This window comes from Sminthopsis crassicaudata, chromosome 6, assembly GCF_048593235.1.
Source record: "Sminthopsis crassicaudata isolate SCR6 chromosome 6, ASM4859323v1, whole genome shotgun sequence".
Taxonomy (NCBI): Eukaryota; Metazoa; Chordata; class Mammalia; order Dasyuromorphia; family Dasyuridae; genus Sminthopsis; species Sminthopsis crassicaudata.
The window spans coordinates 240710396-240727969 of NC_133622.1; the positions used below are offsets into that span (position 1 = coordinate 240710396).

Genomic DNA, 17574 nt, shown 5'->3' on the forward strand with positions numbered 1-17574 from the left:
GATGTGATGGAGACAATAAAGACTCTAGAATCTATTTGTGGCCATTCTCATAGGGTCTATCCTGTTGAGACCAAGGCCTGACTGGAGGACCATCAGAAAGCTAGCATGAACATTACAAGGAATTTTCTTTATCATGAAGTTTTTTTTTTCCTACTTCTTTTATAGTTTGGTCAATTATGTTTTTAAAGTATCATTTTCTTTCTTTTTTTTTTTTGCCTCTCTTAGAAAGGCTTCAATTGTATTTTCATAATTGTCTTTTTCCACTCATTTCCCCCATTTTTCTTCTCTTCATCTTATTTAGTTTTTAAATAACTTTAGCTCTTCAATGATTTGGGGGAGTGGGTATTGTGTCTAATTCACTTGTTTCTTCTTTGAAGCTTTTCTTTTATCTATGTTGACATCATTGTGTTCTTCTTAGTTTGTGTCTTAATTTTCCTTGTCACCACTGCAGCTGTTTTAAAGTAATCTTCTTTTCTTGTTTGCTCATGTTTAAAGCTTATTTCTTGACTTTTAATTTTAAATTAAATTTGAGCTTAATCCTTCAAATAATAATGAGGTATTGTTCCAAGTTTGTGTTTGTTTGATTTCATACTATTCTTTTTAGTTCTATTTTGTATATATAATACATATTTAAATTTCCATATAGAAAATGCATTTTCATGATTATTTTACATGTTCAAAAATTACTCAAAATGTCATTTCACACTGCCAAATCAATCACCTATTTGAAATATATAGTGCTATGCACATGCTGTTTTCCCACACTAGGCATCTGGAAATATTTTTGACATTTTTTTCCTCTCCTAACCTCTACCAGAGAGACTAACAAATAAGTGTACCCATAAAAATGGTTAGTAAGATAAGGAGTAGTTGAGAAAAATAGTCCTGTTTTTCTTCCATATGTTCACAGTATTACATAGTAGGTTCAGTATATGTCCTTCCAATGAAGTCAACACAATGGTTCTATAGAACTTTAGTTTGACAGGAAGTCTAATATCTTCTCTGCAAAACACTGAGCTAACTCTGTTAATGCATGCATCAATATGTCCTGCTATGTGTATTTCCTTAGAAAGTATACCACCAAGATAAATTAACTCAGTCACAGCAATAAAATGTTGTGTGATATTTTTTCACTCAAAAATAAATCTGTTTAAAAGGAGGCAGGGTTACTTGAAGTTGTCAGCCTCACTCTCTGTTCCAGAGAGTGGATGATGCATTGGTACAAGAACATCCAAAGGATGACTTCATATATATATACATATATATATATGTATATGTGTGTGTGTTTGTGTGTGTATGTATAATGTTTCTTTTACTTTCTTTTTTTTTAAAGGCAATTAAGTGTATTGCCCAAAGTCAAACAACTAAAAAGTGTTGTGTTAACAAGTACCGTGTTAACAACTGTTTAAGTGTTAACAAGTGTTTAAGTATCTGGGGTCTGGTTTGAACTCAGGTGCTCTTCACTTCAGGGCCAGTACTTTATTCACTGTGCCATCCAGCTCCCCATCCTCCTTAGGGTCTTTTATGCCTCAAAAAATTCTGAGCTAGCAGTCTCTGTTCAATATGTGCTTAATCTGTAAGTTCTTCACCATATCTTACTCCACACACTTCCCTTAACCTTTAATTTGTTTAATTTATTGCTAATATGAAAGTAAAATATTCAGCTGCCTAATTTTTAGTATGCCTGCTTTGTTAAATGTGCTGGAAATTCTTAATTAAATTATATGAATCTCTATGTAAGGAATAAATAATTTTGAGTCCGTCCATCATGAGAGCAGGAGCCCCAGCTGCCTCTGGGAGCCTTCTGTGGCGGTGGACCTCCTGCTCCCTTCACTGTGCTTGGGCTTCTCCTTCCCCTCCTCCCCTGGTCTCTGGCCCCAGGATCTCCCACAGCCTCTCTCCCCCCGCCCCCCATGCCTATACTCCAGTCCCAGAGGCTTTCACTAGGAGCTCTCCCCTGCCTGCTTCCCTCCTCTGGCCACTTCTCTCTGATTTGCTCCCTTGGCCCTGGCAGAGGGATGTCTGAGGGATGCTGACGGACTGGGCAGCACTGAGATCCTTATTGTCAGATATATGTGCCAAGGACCAGGAGGAGCTGTGTGAAGGCATTTCTATGCAGCAGTTGCTTTAAGACCCCTCCTCCAGCTGAGTGAAGTTAGACCAGCATCCACCATGACTACACTCGATCTGGGAGTAATGCTGCTCATGCTCAGGCCCCAGTTAGTGCCTTCTCATCCCGCCTCCAGCTCCCAAGTCGAAGCCCCCACTGAAGCCAGGCAGAAAGAGCTGTTAAGAAAAAGCTCTGTCCAGAGCGACTTCCAAGAAGGGGCTCCTTTGAATGGGTCCATCCAGTGGCTGTCCCAAACCGGCGTGAGGAAAGGCGGTACCCGAGCCCTGCTGGAGATGCTCAGTCTGCACCCAGTGATAGTGGCTGCTGAAAGGGAAGTCGATTTTTGTGACTGGGAAGATCACTATGGAAACAGCCTGGAATGGTACCTCAGTCATATGCCCTACTCTTCCCCTCATCAGCTCACTGCAGAAAAGACCCCCTCTTACCTCACTTCATCCAAAGTGCCTGAGAGAGTTTATAACATGAACCCCTCCATCAAACTGCTCCTAATCTTGGGAGACCCCAGTGAGCGAGTTCTGGCTGACTATACTCAAGTGTTTATAACCACGTGCAAAAACACAAACCCTACTGTCCATAGAAGAATTCCTCATGGAAGTTGGGGAGCTCAACGTGGAATACAAGGCAATAAACAGGAGCCTCTATTGCTTTCACATGCATAAATGCCACTGGTACTTTCCACTGGATCACATTCACATCATGGATTTGGATCAACTCATTAGGGTCCATTTCCCAGAAATAGAAAAAAATAGATCGCTTCTTGAAGCTGGCTCCATAAATCAATGCTGCAAACTTCTATTTGAATAAAACAAAAGGCTTCTACTGCCTAAGGGACAGTGCCAGAGACAGGTGTTTACATGAATCAAAAGGAAAAGCACACCCTCAAGTGGATCCCAACCTACTTAGGAAATGGCAAGAATACTTTCTTGAGCCAAATAAGAAATTCTTTCAGCTAATGGCCAGAACATTTGACTGGCACTGGACTCCCGAGCAAGGCTCTGAACCTTTTTACTCTAAGGTCTGATGTGTGTCTAAAAAAGACAAAAATATCAATGATAATATTAATCATGATAACAAAAGGCATTGAAGCTATAATTTATTTGTAAAAATCCATAAATTACTTATGTACAGTTATTAGATTCACAAATGTGATATATATTAGTTTTATTTTTCTACTTGTAGGATTAAAGGCATTTTGTATCATTTTTCATGGCTGTTAACAAGGTGTATGATGTCTCTATATGAAGGAATTAAAATATTTTACTGCATAAGATTTACTAGGGACCGAGTCTTCCTTTTCAGTACAAAACTCATTTGCTCCCAACACCTGAGGCAACCGGCAGTTGGAGACTGCAATATCCAGACCCCTTCATCACATTCCAATGGAAAATTGCTTGTGCATTGTGTCTCTCAATCTGTTTTTTTTTTTTTTTTTTTTTTTTTTTTTTTTCCCGCAGTTATTTTAATTTTTAATGCCTCATTGTGGTCATCAGATTTCTTTGACTTGCCTCATAAAATTATATATATTGAAAAAAAAATTTTGATTTTACTGGGGGTTGACAGAATATCTAATTAAAAATGATGACAGTTAGGGAAATAGAAGCTGAGATGAGAAAATAATTACCTTTTTTCCAATTGATGGAAAATGTCTTCTTTCTATCAAGAATATATTTGAAATTATAGAATGAAATATTGAGATCGACAAGGTAGATAGAAAAATGAAAATGTGCTTTTAATTATCTTCACCCCAAATTAAAACATTCAGTTGATCAATCACCTTCTGTTGATTCTTGTTTTCAAAGCACTTGGAAGAGTTTCTTAAATAGATGGGTTTCCTGCCCTGCTCTGTGGGAACATCCTTTCTTCCAGTATATTTTACACTTTTTAATGAGAGTCAAAATCTTTAGGCTCCAAGTTCAGTAAGTTCTGCCCCAGTTAATGAGCTAGTGCTTCTGATGTCATAAAAAGAACTCTCAGAGGAGAGTCTGGGGATTCAGTGCCTGTCTTGGCTAGTCCATTTGTTAACTGTATAACACTTGACAATTCATTTCTTACCTTTAAAAGTCACTATCTCTCTGTGCAAAATGGTTCCAATAATACTTGTACTTCCAACCTCCAGGGATTCATGGGCAAAATAATTTGAAATGGGTGAATCCTTCTTATAGATGAGTTATCATTAATTACATAAACTAATAACAAGTGACTGTTAAATTGTTTGAAATAATAAGTCAAAATATTTATATTCCTTTGGGGGTGGATTTGAAGGATAAGCATCGTTGTGGGAGATAATTTTCCTCAGGTTTCTCCCCTGAAATATTAGGAAAGAGAGCTTAACTATAGAAAGAAATATGCCAAAATTAAATGGGGCAAAGAATAGTGACAAGAAAGACCCTCTTGCCAATCCAATTAACTAATCAGAGACATCATCAGGTACAAAAAGAAAACATTTATGTATTCCCTGCAAGGAAGACTCCCAGACATACACCTGGGAGCCATCCCAACCCCTACCATGTGCTCCTGGAACCCAACCTGCTTCCAGGCTTGTCCACCCTTTAAAAACAAAGGACTTGAGCCTTCTCATTGGATAGACTAAAAGGACATATTTATCCTTGACCAATAATCATCAATGCTAGCTGCCTCCCACAGGTGACATCACTTCCTGCAACTTCCTGTATATAAGGTTCAAAATTCGTTCCTCCATTAAGTAAATGACCTCCCCCAAGGTCCAAATTCTGGGAACAGGGATCATGTGATTCATTACAGAGAAATATTTCATCCAATCAGTCCCATTCTTTTATAAGAAGGGTGACCAAAAAAATAAAATTAAGGAAGACCTGAGTTTGAATCCTTCTCATACATTTACTGCTACTAGACTGTTAAGTCTAGGCATTTTGCTTATATCAAATTCAGTTTTTTCACCTATAAAAAACAAACAAAACCTATAATAATAGTAGCATCTTCCTCCTTAGATTAGAATAGGAATCAAACATGTGAATATTTTTACACTGGTTTATATACTTTAAGACTCTAAATTATACAGCTGCTGCTTCTTTTAATACTTGATTGGTTCTTGTCTTTTCTTCTCCTTAAGGACAAAAATTACATCACTATGTGCCAGCTATAGCTGATCAAATCAGAATGAAATCAGAAGGCTCCACCACAGGTTGGGGACAAATAGTCGATAAGAACATTGGAGCAGAGATGTCCCTAAATCTGTATAACCCACATTTTCTTTGAGTTAATTTCATTCTGTTTTGCTCATAGAGTGCAGAAACTTTTTTGATTTTGGCAGGTGGTGATGGCTGCTGTTGTGCTGGTGTCTACCATGTTTCACGATTAATTCCAAAGTTCTTCAGAGGGATGTTGAAAATATCCTTTTATTACTTCTTCTAAGAATGATGTAAAGGCCTACTGTATTTGGCTTCTCCATAAAATAGTCTTACTGGCAAACATACATTTGACATTCAAGCAATGAGTCCAGACCATTGGCAATGGATTCTGCAATTGAGGTCCAATACCTGGCAATTCAGCTTGATATCTTATCCTATCAGGTGATCTTTAGAATTTTCCTAAAACAATAAGAATGTAATTAATTCAATTCCTTGGCATGTCACTAGTATAATGTCCTGTGGCGATTGCATTAGGACCCTGGATGCCTTAGAATCAGCCAATGTCAGGATAAGCAAAAGCCTTTCTTCTTGGTCTTTAGTGATAAAAATGAAGAGAGCAGACCAGTAGGATAGCTGTGACCTCACTGCCTCTTCTCTCTCAAAGAAGTGGCCCTGCTAGTGTCACTGCACCATCTAATCCCTCCCTCAATTCTCTGTAAACATCAAATGATTAGGCCAGCAGAGGACAGTGTGAAGGGCCATTTTTCCAAGGATATTCATATAGAGTATTGTCCCATCAGTAATTAGCCTTAAGTGCTCCCACTGCATTGACTCAAGAGTTTCAGCCCTTTACAAAGTCCAGATTCCACAGGCACAGGTCAGCATGAGGTCAGCACAATGGCTCTATAGACCTTCAGTTGGACAGGAAGTCTAATATCTCTTCTCTCCAAAACACTGAGCTAACTCTGTTAATGCATGCATCAATATCACCTGCTATGTGTATTTCCTTAGAAAATATACTACCAAGATAAATAAACACAGTCACAGCAATAAAATGATGTGTGATATTTTTTCACTCAAAAATAAATCTGTTTAAAATGAGGCAGAGTGACTTGAAGTTGTCAGCCTCACTCTCTCTTCCAGAGTGGATGATGCATTAGATCTAGATAATCCAGTGGTTGACTTTATAAATAGATATATATCTATAGATAGATAGATAGATATAATGTTTCTTTTACTTTCTTTTTTGTAAAGGCAATTAAGTGGCTTGCCAAAGGTCAAACAACTAAAAAGTGTTAAGTGTTAACAAGTGTTTAAGTGTTAACAAGTGTTTAAGTGTTAACAAGTGTTTAAGTGTTAACAAGTGTTTAAGTGTTAACAAGTGTTTAAGGGTTAACAAGTGTTTAAGGGTTAACAAGTGTTTAAGGGTTAACAAGTGTTTAAGTGTTAACAAGTGTTTAAGTATCTGAGGTCTTGTTTGAACTCAGGTGCTCTCCACTTCAGGGCCAGTATGTTATTCACTATGCCATTCATCTCCCCATCATCCTTAGGGTCTTTTATGTCTCAAAAAGCATTGCACAGCATCTACTTTCTGGATGGTCATTTAAATACATTTTCTAAACTGGCCATTCCACAAAGTGGTCTTCAAATATCTGCATTGGGAACCTTTACCTCATAGATTTGTGACCCTTTGTTACCCTCTACCTGGTTTAAACTGTCTGCTGAATGGTGTATTAGGGGGTGCATATTGTGTATGCAATGAATTCCTGGAGCCACAGGTGAAAGTTAGGTGAATCAGGAGTAGAGCAAAGGGGAAAAGCTTCCTTAAAAGCAGCTTAGAAGTCTTCACACCATAGTCTATCTTTCCTGAACACCTCCTACAACACAAAAGGGATGGACTTGAAAGCTATGTTTTGTTTATTTAAAACAAAACAAAACAAAAAAAAAACAAACAAGGTATCATAGACAATGAAAAATAATCTCAAGACAAACTTATATTCATCAAATGGCACAGCATACAAATTCTTAAAAGGAAAAAAAAGATAAATGTGTTATAGGAGAAAATTGCAAAATTATACTAGTAGGTAGCCCGAATTTCCTCTCATAGACCAAGTTAAATCTAGCAAAAAAATGAGAATGGAATTAAGAGCAGAATTTTAGGAAATCAGAAACAATTGGCATCTGGAGAAAAGTGAATTGGAATAGTGTGGTACATTACATTTTTTATTATAGCTTTTTATTGACAGAACATAAGCAAGTGTAATTTTTTAACATTGACCCTTGCAAGCACTTCTGTTCCAACTTTACCCTTCCTTTCCTCCATCCACTCCCCTAGATGGCAGGCAGTATCATATATGCTAAAAATGTAAAAGTATATCATAAATACAATATATGTGTGCCTATTTGCACACTTCTCTTGTTGCACAAGAAAAAATCAGCTTTATACAGGTAAAAATAACATGGGAAGAAAACCAAAAATACAAGCTTTCTACATTCATTTCCCAGTGTTCTTTCACTGGGTGTAGCTGGTTCTGTCCATCACTGATCAATCGGAACTGAATTAGGAAAGGGAACAGTTTTTCTATATAATTCCTTAAAATGTGATTTCTAAGATCTTACTTTGATTAGAGTTCACACTTTCTTCTATTTGTATATTGTTTTGACTGTTTTTTTTTTTGTTTTTTGTTTTTCGAAGTCTCATGAACTCTCTTGAATCCATTAGTTTTCACGTACCAAATTCTATTTTCAACAGATTTTTTTCTTCAATGAGATTCTGTAGGATTGCTTTTTTTTTTTTTTTCTATATGGACATGTCTATTTTTTTAGGGATTGTTATGGGAGATACCTGTACTTGAAATGAGGATTCTTACAAGGTGCTCAGTGGAATTGATTAAGTAAATGGTTAAGTACTTTGCTTGGTGTTTACTAGTTCTCTAGTTCAAAACACATACTTAGTACTTACTATAGTTCCACAAGGTTTACACCTTTGATGATGTAATCAGAGCATATAAATAGGGACAAAGTCAGCCAGATACTCATTCCATGGCCCATCATTGTGGTGGCTGGAGAAGAAGCCCTGAGACTCAGAGAGATTCACTCCATCTCACAACATCAGAGTGGTTGGTCCGTCCTACATTTACTCCACTGAGACCAAGCTTGCCCAGGCCAGGCAAGGGGACCAAAAACTTGGATTTAACACCTGACTATCCTCTAGGACATTAATCAGTTGAAAGGAAGGCGTGTCCAGAGACTTCCGAAAAAGCAAGGAGAACACATTTTGGTGCCCAGTGTGGGGCTGGAAGCCAAGATCCTGCAAATCAGAGTCTCAAGCTCCATAGGCTGAGCTAGCTGGGCAGGCCCTGAGGGCCTAAGGAGATAGTCCTGAGCACTCCTATACTGAGAAGCACTGAGGAAGCCACCCCAGGAGCTACACCAGGTGGTGACTAGAGCCAGCTGCCCCATCAGGGAAAGAGCCATGGAGTGCACCAGGAACCTGCTGTTGGATGGAAAGGAGCACTGCCTGATGCTTGGGGACAGCTTCCAGAAGAGGCCCAAATCCTCCTTCCACAAGAGCTGCTATAATTTCAAGCTGGCATCAGCAGACCCATTGGGGGACAGAGAGCTGCAAGTGGGCCAGGAGGATGATATCACAGTCATGCTGCCTCACTTCCCCAGTGGTGCAGCCCCAAGGACTGTCTTCAAAGGAAACAAAAGACCCTATGAGAGAGACTCTATTGTCATCATTAATCAGGATACTAAGGAACATGTGTTGGAAAAACTCAGTAGCAGTGTTCAGGTCAAGAAGATCAGAACTGAGAGAGAGAGCAAAACCCAGGCAAGAGTGGACCTGCCCCCTGAGTGGGCACAACTGACTTCCATAGCACTCAGAGCCCCAGGGAAGACACCCTTTGGACCAAAAACCTGTCCTGTGAAAGACCATCCTCCAGGTGAACTCCAGTTGGAGGACATTAAGAGACAGCTGAGAATGCCGGCCAAGCCAGAGAGTGAAAGGGCCAGGCTAGAACAAAGGAGCCAGAGGGGGCTGGCCCAGCATCCACCCAAGGGACTAAGGGAGCTGATGTGCCAGGCAGCAACAATTGGGTTTGGCACTGAGACATTTGGGATCATGGGGTCCGAGAATCCAAGTCCACAAAATCCGAGTTGTAAGATCATGACCTTCCGTCCTACCATTGAGGAGTTTCAGGATTTTGGGAAATATGTGGCCTACATTGAATCCCAAGGAGCTCACAGAGCAGGACTTGCTAAGGTGATCCCACCCAAGGAGTGGAGACCTAGGAAAAGTTATGATGACATTGATGACATGGTGATTCCAGCTCCTCTTCAACAGGTGGTGACAGGACAATCTGGGTTATTTACCCAGTATAACATAAGGAAGAAAGCCATGACAGTGGGAGATTATCGCCACTTGGCCAACAGTGAAAAGTATTGTACTCCTCCACACCAAGATTTTGAAGATCTGGAGCGTAAATACTGGAAGAACCTGCCTTTTGTATCTCCAATTTACGGCGCTGATATCACTGGTTCTTTATATGATGCTGATGTGCAGGAGTGGAATATTGGGAATTTGAACACCCTTTTGGACATGGTGGAACACGAAGGTGGGATGATCATAGAAGGGGTGAACACTCCCTACCTGTACTTTGGCATGTGGAAAACCACCTTTCCCTGGCACACGGAAGACATGGATCTCTACAGTATCAATTACCTGCACTTTGGGGAGCCCAAGTCTTGGTATGCCATACCTCCAGAACATGGGAAACGTCTGGAACGCCTGGCAAAAGGCTTTTTCCCAGGAAGTTCTCAGGGATGTGATGCCTTTCTCCGTCACAAGACGGCTCTCATCTCTCCCTCCGTCTTGAAAAAGTACGGCATCCCTTTTGATCGGATCACTCAGGAGGCTGGCGAGTTCATCATTACTTTTCCCTATGGATACCATGCAGGATTCAATCATGGTTTCAACTGTGCTGAGGCCACCAATTTTGCCACATTGAGATGGATTGACTATGGCAAGATGGCTACTCAGTGTACCTGCCGAAAGGATATGGTGAAATTTTCAATGGATGTTTTTGTGAGACTGCTACAGCCAGAGAGCTATGAACTGTGGAAGCAAGGAAAAGATATTATTGCTTTGGACCACGTGAAGCCTACAGCACTCACTAGCCCCGAACTGAGTGCTTGGAAGGAGACCAAGGCTGTGCTGAAAGCTAAGCTCCCTGGGAGACAAATTAAGGAAATCAGACACTGGAAAAAGACTGAGGAGGAGAGAGAACCAAATACAGACAGGAAGAGAGAGCAGAACAGAAAGCCTGGCCTATGGTCCCACAGAAGAAGGAGGCAGCCTAGGAGGAATAAAAAGGAAGACCAGAAGTCATTGGGAGAGGTTATGGCTGAAGAAACCCTTTGGGAGGAGGGTAAAGTTAAGGAAGAACCCAAACATGAGGCTGATCTAGAAGAAGAAGAGCAGCACAAAACTCCTGAAGGCAGTGAAGGCGATGGTAAGACCAAACTCTGAGGACTATGGACAGAATCCTGATGACCTGGCCTTCATGGAGAGCCTCCTGCAGTCACAATACCAGCCTGGAGCCCAGAGCCACATATTTGGTACAAACTCAATTTTAGAACCAACATCTCCTGACCTCCTCCACCCCCACCCTTTGACCCAAGCTAAGCACCCAGGCAACAGTGGAACAAGTGGACAGCCCTCTCCCTTCCCCTTTCCCCTTCCCCATGCAATAACTTGCTGTGAATTCCTTTCATCTACATTGAATTTGACCATCTGAGAGACTTGTCTGCCCACAGGCTACCTGGACTCTGCTCAACACACTGCTGATGGTCCTAGGAAAGGAGGCAATGGTAACCTCTCAGATTTACTGTCACCCGGAGGCTTTAGAAGAGCTTCTGCTCCTGGAGCCCAGGGATGCCTGGCTCTTTTCTTAGGCTAGGAAGGATTAAATGTTATATTACAAAAGCAAAAACTACTCAGATTTGTAAACCATGCAAAAGCTCTCATCTTGAAAAGGGGCTATTTCACTGACTCCTGAAGCAGGCTTTGGAATTGTGATTTTTGTATAGAAATCACCTTTTGTGAAGTTCTTTCTATAAATATTTATTGTTAAAAAATAAGAAAAAAGGGAAAAGGAGAGGAGAGAGAGAGAGAGAGAGAGAGAGAGAGAGAGAGAGAGAGAGAGAGAGAGAGAGAGAGAGAGAGAGAGAGAAGGGGGGAAAGAGAGGGAGAGGGAGAGCTTTGAGAGCTGAGATCAAGCAGATGGGGATCTTCAGTGACAGCAGTCCTTCTGACTCCCAGAGCTCCAGCAGTGAAGATGAGGAGGCCACGTCCAGAGACTCTTTCTCAAGGGCATCCCCCTCTGCAGTCCTGTCACAGAAATTCTGTGGGGAACAGCAGCAGCTCCCTGGGAATCACCTACTTATGAGCACATTGGGAGATGATTTAAAACTAAGGAGTCCTGCAGTGACAGTGATGCCTAGCAATTGGGACTTGCTACATCTGTCTTTGAGGCATCCAGAAAGCTGGAGGACAGGATAAGAAATCCAGGAGCAGAAACCCAGCCCCAAGGAGAGCTTTTGGCCCTTAGTGATCCCTGAGTCTCATTGAACCTGAGCAGAGTGTGCTTGTATATATTATGGGAATACACTTTGTCATCAAAATCTGGGTAGCATAAAAAACAACAACAAAAAAAAACAAACAAACAAACAAACAAACAAAAAAAAAAAAAAAAACAACTTCCCAGATATGTTAGAACTATAAGACAAAGTAAAAATAGAAACCCCCACTCTATCACTTTCACCTTCTGAAAGAAAGACCAAATCAGAAATACTCAAATACAGAGTATTCCAGTCAAAGAAAAAAAAAAGTGTTGTGAACAGCCAAAAACAGTTCCAGGATCAAGGAACCCCAGTGAGGATCACACAGGACTACTGAACTACTGACTTTAACTTAATTAACATGTATTGTTCTACCTTCCATCTAGGGGAGGCGGTGGGGGGAATGGAGGGGAAGACTTGGAACAAAACGTTTCAATGCTGAAAATTTATCTTGAACATATATTGAAAAAGATATCTTGTCAATAAAAAGCTATTTAAAAAAAAGAGTAGTGGCCTGCTTTTGGGAAGAGATGTCAGTAAGAGGTTTGCTGATAGTTGTGGGACAGCAAAGATTAGCTGGAGAATTTTTCTTTCTAGTAAGGCCTGTCCTCCTTCATTTCTCCACTGAGACCAATGTCCATCTGAGCCATAGAAAGACTCAGAATGGTTCAGAAGGACTGGAAATGAGACGTTCCATCCTTGACTATTCTCCTGCTGGCTCTCCCTCCTCCTGCACTCCTCCACTAAGATCAAGACGGGGTCAGACAAGCAGACTGTCACAGACTGCAGGAGGAGACTGGAAGAGATGAAGACTAAGGAAGGACCAGACTGACAAACAATGTAAAGTAGATTGACAGACACAGATTGCAGAAGATACTTGATGATCTAGAATCTATTTGTGGCCATTCTCATAGGGGCTATCCTGTTGAGACCACGGCCTGACTGGAGGACCATCAGAAAGCTAGCATGAACATTACAAGGAATTTTCTTTATCATGAAGTGTTTTTTTTTTTTCCTACTTCTTTTATACTTTGGTCAATTCTGTTTTTAATGTATCATTTTCTTTACTATTTTTTTGCCTCTCTTAGAAAGGCTTCCATTATATTTTCATAATTGTCTTTTCCCACTCATTTCCCCATTTTTTTCTTCTCTTCAACTTATTTAGTTTTTAAATAAATTTAGTTCTTCAATGATTTGGGAGAAGGGGGTATTGTGTCTAATTCTCTTGTTTCTTCTTTGAGGCTTTTCTTTTATCTATGTTGACATCATTGTGTTCTTCTTAGTTTGTGTCTTAATTTTCCTTGTCACCACTGCAGCTGTTTTAAAGTAATCTTCTTTTCTTGTTTGCTCATGTTTAAAGCTTATTTCTTGACTTTTAATTTTAAATTAAACTTGAGCTTTATCCTTCAAATAATAATAAACCATCCCATGGTCCTGCAATTTATTTATAATTTCATTCTTTATGCCTAAATCTTGGACCCATTTTGATCTTATCTTAGTATGTGGTGTTAAATGTGGGTCCATGCCTAGTTTCTGCCATACTGATTTCCAGTTTTCCCAGCAGTTTTTGTCAAATAATGAATTCTTATCCCCAAATTTGGGATCTTTGGGTTTGTCAAACACTAGATTGTTATTTTTATTCACTATCTTACCCTTGAACCTAACCTATGCCACTGATCAACTTGTCTATTTCTTAGTCAATACCAAATGGTTTTGGTGACTGTTGCTGTATAATATAGTTCTAGTTCAGGTACAGCCAGACCACCTTCATTTAATTTTTTTTTTCATTACTTCCCTTGAAATTCTCGACCTTTTGTTCCATATGAATTCTGTTGTTATTTTTTCTAGGTCATTAAAATAGTTTCTTGGGAGTCTTATAGTATAGCACTAAATAAATAGATTAGTTTAGTGAGTATTATCATCTTAATTATATTCACTAGGCCTATCCAAGAGCACTGAATGTCTTTCCAAATATTTAAATCTGACTTTATTTTTGTGGCAAGTGTTTCATAATTTTGCTCATATAATTACTGACTCTCCTTTGGTAGATATATTCCCAAATATTTTATACTACATACTAATGACCATTATTTTGAATGGAATTTCTCATTGTATCTCTTGCTGTTGGATTGTGTTGGTAATGTATAAATATTCTAAGGATTTATGTGGATTTATTTTGTATCCTGCAACTTTGGTAAAATTCTGAATTATTTCTAATAGCTTTTTAGCAGAGTCTTTGGGGTGCTCTAAGTATACCATCATGTCATCTGCAAAGAGTGATACCTTTTTTTTTTTTAAGATAGAAAAATTCTTCTTTATTAATGACCCCAACCGTATTTTTAAATACAGGAGTTTTAAACTCAAATACTTAGGAGAAAAACAAGTTAATATTGAGGGAGGGATAAAGAAAAAGAATTAAATTGATCAAAGTGGAATTTTTTTTTTTTAATTCTTGGGAACTATGAAGTCCTTGCAAACACAGCTCGATTCTGCAGATTATTTTCCAAACATACAAAATAGAACCAAAATGGGAGAATTCCTTTAGAATCTGTAGAGGTGCAACATTCAGAGCTCTGGTTATCTGGTAGCAAGCGCTCCAGCCTTGTCTTCAGCTTCCAACTTTGTCTGTTCCCATGAGTTTAACTGGATGAAAAGGTCTTCCCCGTGATGGTTTTCATTTCCTTTTTTTCTGCATCTGGGCGTGTGCTGTTCAGCACCTTGAGGAAGTCAGATGTCTTTGCCAGCATTCCTGTGTGAATATAGGCCTTGGAGCATTTGATGTGATAGTGCAAGTAATCCCAGAATGTGTGAATCAAGTTAATGATGTTGCCTCTGGCATTAGCCTTAGTGTGGCAGGGGAACAGCACAAAAGTGATATAGCCAATATTATCATCCACAGCAGCATCTGTGTCTTTCAACTTTAAAGGAGGTTCCCTGTGGCTAAAGAGGACCTGTGGAGCTGTGTGGCTGGCCCTGTGTCCTTCTTTGAATTCCTGCATGAACACCTTTCCAATCACCACATCATCATCATCTTTAAATACTGTTCTAAAGACAACTGTGACTCAATCCTTCTTAGACTCATCATACATTGTCTCATCATCTCTGTAATGGATTATTGCCCTGTTTTCTCCCTCTTTTCACTCTTCCTGGAATTTGAAGAATTTCTCAAAGACAGAGGCAAAACAGTTTCTTTTCAACATTCCAGCCTGATGCATGATGGAGTCCTTTAATGCAGGAAGGTTTTTTGTAGTTTTGCTCATATAGTTTCTAATTTTCCCTTGGCAGATAGATTCCTAAATATTTTATACTATCAGTAGTTACTTTAAATGGAATTTTTCTTTGTAACTCTTAACTGTTGGATTTTGTTAATCACATATAAGAATGCTGATGATTTATGTGGGTTTATTTTGTATCCTGCAACTTTGCTAAAGGTGTGGATTATTTCTAATAGCTTTTTAGTAGAATTTTTGGCGTTCTTTAAGTATATCATTATGTAGTCAGCAAAAAGTGATAATTTGGTTTCCTCATTAGTTACTCTAATTCCTTTAATCCCTTTTTCCACTCTTATAGCCAAAATTAGCATTTCTAATACAATATTGAATAGTAATAGTGATAGTGGGCAACCTTGTTTCACCCCTGATCTTACTGGGAATGGTTGCAGTTTATCCCCATTACAAATGATGCTTACTGATGGTTTTAAATAGATGTTATAGATTATTTTAAAGAAAAAATCCATTTATTCCTATTTCTTCTTAATCTTTTAAACTCCCATTAATTGCTCTCATAATTTTCTTTCTCCTTTTTTATATTAAAACTTATCATAATAGAATGTTTTATCATCTCTCTTTACAAATGAGCAAACTAAGGCTGAAAGAAGTTAAATGATTTAACAAGTGTCATCTAAGAAGCATCTGTGATGAGATTACTATTAAGTTCTTTTCTTTAAAATATTTCATTTTTAATTTACAGAATAAAAAATTCATTTCCATAGCATAACAAAACATAACAAAAATTGGGGATCTAGGTTGTTCAATGAATAGAATACTAGCCCTGAAATCAGGAGGACCTGAGTTCAAATCCAACATCAGACCCTTAACTCTTATTAGATATATAATCCTGGACAAATCACTTAACTCAATTGTCTTGCCAAAAAAACAATGATTACTGATTTCTATGTCTGCTATTTTTTATGCAAAGTTGATAGAAAGATGCAAAGAAGGTTTTTACAAAGAAACAAGGAAAATAGAAATCTGTCTTTGCGGTCAAGACAACCAGGATTGAAATCCTTATTCTGATATATACAGTAGCATCATGGACAAATTACTCAATTTTTGAGGATACTTGGTGACTAAGGCAAAAGTAGTGGAGCAGTATTGGTAGAACAAAGTGTAATATCAAAATTATAAGTGCAATTATTCCTATTCATAAGAGAATTCAAATATTGCCATGTACAACAAGTATAAATATATGTGAACTGTTGAGGTTCTTGGAGGATATTTCATCGAGGTGATAAGAAGTGGGGGTATGAAGAAACTTCCCCAAAATACTTGTCAGTCTGTGATATTAATGATTGAAGAGATAATTAACAGTGATGAAATATAAAACTCTTGAACTAGAAGAATAAAAATTCTCTAATCATTAACTCTCATATGAGGAATTGTGCTTGATATCTTGTTTATCAGAGCTTATTCAAATACTATGCATGGAGAGTATATACACACAGATACTACAGAAGCTAGAAGAATTTAAAATTTTAACTTGCACAACTGATATCAATGTAAGCTTAAGAATTGCTTCTTTTGCCTCGATGCACCCTTCTCATGCATAAGCCACAGGGATACCAATAAAGTATCTCTGTTTTCTAGGAATTGGCATTGTGAAGGGAGATACCAACAATGTCTGAATCCATTGACTTACTTGAAGATGTACTACCTTGGTCAACTTAATTCCTACTTCCCCTGATTCTGTGAGTAATTAGGCTATTGGTCAAAGCTTTTCATGACCACAAATAACTCCCAATGAAAATGCCATTCTCAGCATGATGGATTAGTAAGCTTATGGATTGTAAATATTAGAATAGGGAAAAAAAAAAAAGTTGAATTAGTAATCATTAGCCATGTCATGTTCGACTCCTTTTCTGAAATTTTCTTCTAAATTTGAAGAAGAGGCACAAACTTATATTACCATAAAATATAAGGCTATCATTACTTTTCTGTGTCTAGAAACTGAGTTTTGTAACACTGCTTGGAAGCTTTTATTTATTCTCAACACCTTACAGAGTCGGGCTGCTAAGAATCTCTATGGCATTTTCTACTTTCTCTATTTCCCTCATCATGGCCCACAAAAGAGACAATTAAAGATAATCTTCTATCTCCTGTGTCATTGTTACTGAATAAGAATTTCTTTAAATCATATCTAAGCAAATAATTATATTATTCAAATCTTATGAAATCTAGAATCTATTAAAGTAGAGAAATTAAGTTTTATATTTAACTATTTTAGTCATTTTTATATATCACATTATTTTTTTTGTTTATTTTTGTCAGTTTTTGAAAAAGGAGAAATTAAAAAGTTGACATTCACAGTTTTTCTTCAACATATGAAGCTACTTCAAGTCTTTTTTTTTTAATTAATATCAATCCATTTATTTTGTATGGAATTGTGTAGAAGCAATTAGGCCCTTGTATACAATTATTTCTATCTTTATCAAGG

General features: G+C 38.2%; 3 pseudogenes; 2 read left to right on the top strand and 1 right to left on the bottom strand.

The window, feature by feature from the left end:
• Positions 1-2172: 2172 nt before the first annotated feature.
• On the top strand, positions 2173-3152 carry LOC141547475 (heparan sulfate glucosamine 3-O-sulfotransferase 1-like; annotated as a pseudogene).
• Positions 3153-9364: 6212 nt separating this feature from the next.
• On the top strand, positions 9365-10771 carry LOC141546642 (lysine-specific demethylase 4B pseudogene; annotated as a pseudogene).
• A 3528-nt stretch (positions 10772-14299) lies between these two features.
• LOC141547476 (actin-related protein 2/3 complex subunit 2 pseudogene) lies at positions 14300-15122 on the bottom strand (annotated as a pseudogene).
• Positions 15123-17574: the final 2452 nt, after the last annotated feature.